The following is a 5,465-nucleotide window of genomic DNA, read 5'->3' on the forward strand; positions in this document are numbered from 1 at the left end:
GGCACATAAAAGACACCATTTCGAGCGTGGCCGTTTTCGTGCGGGTGACACGTAAAAGCACCCACTACACTCTCTGAGTGGTTGGCGTTAGGAAGGGCATCCAGCTGTAGAAACTCTGCCAAATTAGACTGGAGCCTGGTGTTGCCATCCGGTTGCACCAGTCCTCAGCCAAATCGTCCAACCCATGCTAGCATGGAAAGCGGACGTTAAACGATGATGATGATGATGATGATGATTTACTTAGATATCTTGATAATTTGAACAACTACTGGTATTAGACATAGCTAGTGGCTATATATATATAGTGCTGTTCATAGTTCATAATATTTACACCAATGGTGTAGTGAAATATATATATATATATATATACACACACACACACACAAATCTCAACTGTATGAGCCAGAACTCCATGACGTTTGTTCCTTCTCGAGCCATAAGGGCTGGTTTCCTGGTTTCATTGGCGTATAAGTTTTCCACCTGGATGGGACGCCGGTCCATCACCAGATGCAGGAGGAAAGAGAGAAAGCGAAAAAGTCATCAAAAGTTCACCATTGCCTTCTGCCAGAGCCATGTGCAGCTCAGGTGTTTTGCACATAAACATATACATCGCCTGGTCTGAGATTTGAACCTACAATCCCTCAAGTCCACTGTTCTGACCACTAGGCCATGTGCCTCCAGAGAACTCCATGTAGATTACCATTAACCAGTCAACTTCCAGTATACAGTGGTTAGGCGACCACTGTACTTAGCAGGGTTACTAGTTACATGTTAGACTAAGAGAAGCAAGATTACCTTTTTCTCCAGCCAATTAACAGCCCATTGCCATTTTGTAGAGGTTTTCATTAACTGATCTTTGGCCAAACCACATCGGTTACACAGTTGCACAAGGAACTTGATACATTGGTAGGAACGGGAACTGTCAGACAGGTGGAAACTGCGGATGGTACCTGATGAGAGAGAGAGGTTATAGCCATTAGATGCAGGAGTGACTTTGGGCACAAGACACATATTACATAGTTGTACAGTATATACACACACACATTATATAGCCATATTGTATACACGTATGCATTGTTTTTTTGTTTTTTTTACTTGTTTCAGTTATTAGACTGTGGCCATGCTGGGGTACTGCCTTAAAAAATTTTAATCAAACAAATTGACTCCAGGACTTGCTTTTTTTTTTTTTAAAGCCAGGTACTTATTCTATCATTCCCCTTTAGTGAACTAAGTTTAAAGGATGTAAATACACCAATGCCAGTTTTCAGGCAGTGGTGGGGGGGCAAACACAAACATATGTATCATCGTTTAATGTCCACCTTCCATGCTGGCATGGGTAGGATGGCTTGACAGGAGCCAGCCATTGCAGGATTTCTCTTCAGGTAAAAAAAAAAAAACTGTTAAATACCCAGTTTGTTCAGTGTTGCCATCTATCAGGAATCTCAGACATCAATGTTTCAAGTTGTTTTGATTTTTGTCAATATGATGTACCTAAGAGAGGTAACTTTAAACAAACTTTTTATAGATGGCAACACTGAGCGAAGCAGGCGTCCTCACACCTTTTTACCATGACAGAGATATTTTCTCCATGGTAACTGCAGTGAATCTCTATTCTTTAGCAGTTAAAATATGTCATAAACATATTTTAACTAACCTAAATTTTGCTTATGCCTAAGCACTGCTTGACGCCAGCATTGTTTTCCTCAATTGTGCAATTCACCAGCACAAACCAGTCAATTGAATTACACATGAAGCTATTGTTTTATAAGTTTGTTCAGAGTTGTATCTCTTAGGTACATATCCATTGACAAGAGGCAATAAACTCAAAACATCGATGTCTGGGATTCCTGATAAATGGTGACACTGAAAAAAAAAACCATGTTTTCACATCATTTCCCAAGAAGGGAGATACTTTCCCCACAGTAACTGCAGTGAATTTGCTTTTAGCAGCTGAAATACATCACAGATATATATCTAGCCGAAGTTTTGCATGCCCTTCATTCTAAATTTAACTGACTAGTTATAGAGATGGCTAGACTTTGGTCAATTCTACTACAGACAACAGGGGGTTGATCTTTAGAATATTTCAGTAACTCTATGGATATGTTTTTTGGATAAATATTAGCTCTATTTGCAAAATCATAATTACTATCTTTTTTCTAGACTTATTGGCAAATCCTGTTGTACTTAAGTACAAGTTTTATTTTCTTCTTAAGTATACACCCTGGTAGCCCTAAAGAAAGATTAACCCACCAATTATTTTTCTAGTTTATTTGCTCATTGATTTCAAGCTTTACACTACAAAATGGTATGGTTCTAATTTATTAAGCCTTCTTTCCTCATCTCGAGACCCTGTACTTTCCACTTCTTTTATGTATTTGTTCCCACTCTGATGAAGCTCCATGTACCAAATCGGATGTGCTATAAAGATAACAAATATTATTCTCATAATTTTCTTTGGCGGCACCAATTGACATTGGCAGCAGAAATGGCCATAAGCAAAGTTCAAGTTTTGCATTAAAAAAATATTTAACCGATGGTAGTCAGTTTGTTTGTTGACCAAAAGTTTTCTCCATTTTCTGCTCATACACAATGCACAACACATACACACATGTGCACACACACACATACATCTACACATACGTACATACATATCAAACTATATACGCTCATATATAACTACATATATGTATGTATTATGCATCTCAACATGTATGTATGGAATGGAATTCCACATGTAAAAAAGAGAGAGAAGGGTGACTATAGAGGCGTACTCCCGGGTGGAATCTGGATGTTACCCCACTCGGATTTACGGTTGAGAGAGGGTTTGTACTCCTGTATACAGACAGCTTCAGTGACTTGTCTTAGTAGTGCATCAGTGGGATGTGTGGACAAGATATTTAATTTAAGTCTCCCTAAGGAGCCCTTGTGGCAGTCTACAGCATGCTGATAGAAGATGGAGTTTGGTTTCATTGAAAAGAAACCAAACTCCATCTTCTATCAGCTCAGCATGCTGTAGACTGCCACAAGGGCTCCTTAGGGAGACTGGATCTAGTGCATATATGTATCTAAGACGTTGTATCAATTCACCGTTAGACGATGGTGAGAGGGACAGACGCACACACACACATATGTGTGTGTGTGTGTGTGTGTGTGTTTACATATGTGTATATGCATATGTATATGTGTGCGTATATACAACCTTCAACAAAGTAACAGTCATGTATACAACTTGAACTGACGCACATATCCGTACATAAACATATGTTCACATGTACATACATGTGTACACACATACACAAACACGTCTACACACTTACCCTATTACTCGCGTACATCCATAAGTACATACGTACATACATACATATATACATACATGTGTATAGGCATGCACACATGCATACGCATGTACACAGATGCATACACGCACACATATACACGCACATACATACATACATACATACATGCATACACACGTACGTATATATCATGAACTGTTACTTTCTCAGATACAACACAGAATTTTGTCAGTGAACAGGTCGCGGTCTCAAAGAGACGAAAATATTTTGACAAATTAAATTTAAATGTTGAAGTGAATCTGACGGTTTTTGTGTGCTATTTTAAATGGCTTACAAACACCTTCCACGCTCCAATTGTTTTCGTTGCAGCACACGATCTCAGATCAGGTCACGTGCTATGCAAGTACATCTCCATATATATACATATAGATAGATAGATAGATAGAGAGAGAGAGAGAGAGAGAGAGAGAGAGAAACCATTTCAGTAGAGAGTGAAAGAGACAGTGAGAGGTGACGGCGTTTGTTGTCTTTTAAAAAGAGAGAAAGAAAGAGTGAGAGAGAAAGAGAGAGAGAGAGAAAGTGAAAGCGACAGTGAGTGGTGACGGCGTTTGTTGTCTTTTAAAAAGAGAGAAAGAAAGAGTGAGAGAGAAAGAGAGAGAGAGAGAAAGTGAAAGCGACAGTGAGTGGTGACGGCGTTCATCGCAAGAGAAGTAGATACATAGGTACATTGTTAAATCGAAATCGGGAGAGGAGAGGGACAGAAAGGAAGTGAAAGAGAAAGAGAGAAAGTGAGAGAGAAAGTAGAAACAAGTAAAACAATCCCAGTCAGTGGCAGAGAGAGAGAGAGAGAGAGTTGAAAACTTTGTTGTGGACTGACACTTACTGTCTGTCTACCCCCCCCTCTCTCTCTCTCTCTCTCTCTATGTATGTGTGTGTGTGTGCACATGTGTGTATATTTGTTTGTATATTAATTGTGCGTGTTGCTGTTTTGACTTCCTTTCTCTGACAGACCTTAAACTCCTATTAAAGGCCCAACCACACACACACATTTCAACTGTAGCCATTCACCAAAAAAACGAGGGAAGTGTTTTGCTCTCAAAATTGTTTTCATTATAAAACCAGTTAATAAAAACGTTGCCTTTTTCTTTATACATTTTTTAAGTTAGAATTTCTGGCTCATTTGTAAGTAAACAAAAACCGATAGAATAAGCACCAGGCTTACAAGGAATAAGTCCAGGGGTCAATTTCTTCGATTAAAGGGTGGTGCTCCAGCATGGCCACCGTCAAATGACAGAACCAAGTAAAAGAATGCCAGATAAACGTTCCGTACCATTAAACCAAGAATTTTCTTTGATTATGTCCGATGTATTCTAAGGTTAAATAGTAATTCTGTTTACGTTTGTGTAACAGATATTTTGGTCGGATTATATAGTCATTGGTATTACGTTACTTTCTATATTCTGTAACTGTCACAATATACTTTTCTAGGCCTGACATTTTTGTGGAGAGGGGGGCCAGTTGATTAGATCGACCCAGTACACAACTGGTACTTAATTTATCGACCCCGAAAGGACGAAAGGCAAAGTTGACCTCGGCAGAATTTGAACTCAGAACGTAAGGACAGTCATAATATACAAACATTTCTCATGGCATCAGAACACTCTTTACAGATGCTGACATTTTATTATTACTACTACTACTACTACTACTACTACAACTATATCATCATCATTTTGAATCTGGGTTTTGTTAACGAGGGTGGCCAGATCTACTTCAATGTCATAGCAACTGCCCTCACACCATCTTGCCCAGTTTTGGACGTACTCCCTTCTCAAGCCAACCCTCCCAATCTCCTCCTCCACCTTTTCCTCAGTCTACCTCACTTTCGCTGACCATTCACCTCAAACTCTAGCACCCCCATCTCAGAGCATGCTCCTCAACCCTCCTCAACCCATGCCCATACCACCGCACTCCATTCGCCCTTGCCAGCCGTTCCACTGATTCCTCCAGCCCCAGCATCCCCATCAAGTCCTCAGTCCTCCTCCTCTTATCAAACAGCCTCATGCCACACACTTCTCTCACCATTGCTCTCTCAGCCCTTCTTAAAATTGCCGTCTCTCTCTCTCTCTCTCCCTCCCATACAGCTCTCACACAACTCCTACAGAC

The 5,465-nt window shown here is 39.9% G+C and overlaps 1 long non-coding RNA gene across 1 annotated transcript in view; it reads right to left on the bottom strand.

The window, feature by feature from the left end:
- LOC128251172 (uncharacterized) overlaps positions 1-3,681 on the bottom strand; it is a 19,239-nt gene extending 15,558 nt beyond the window's left edge. The window contains exons 1-2 of the long non-coding RNA XR_008267005.1: positions 3,634-3,681; positions 796-950 (exon numbers count right to left, since the gene is read on the bottom strand). This is a non-coding gene — a long non-coding RNA (uncharacterized LOC128251172). The remainder of the gene's footprint in view (positions 1-795; positions 951-3,633) is intronic.
- Positions 3,682-5,465: the final 1,784 nt, after the last annotated feature.

The sequence above is a fragment of the Octopus bimaculoides genome, chromosome 28, assembly GCF_001194135.2.
Source record: "Octopus bimaculoides isolate UCB-OBI-ISO-001 chromosome 28, ASM119413v2, whole genome shotgun sequence".
Classification (NCBI taxonomy): Eukaryota; Metazoa; Mollusca; class Cephalopoda; order Octopoda; family Octopodidae; genus Octopus; species Octopus bimaculoides.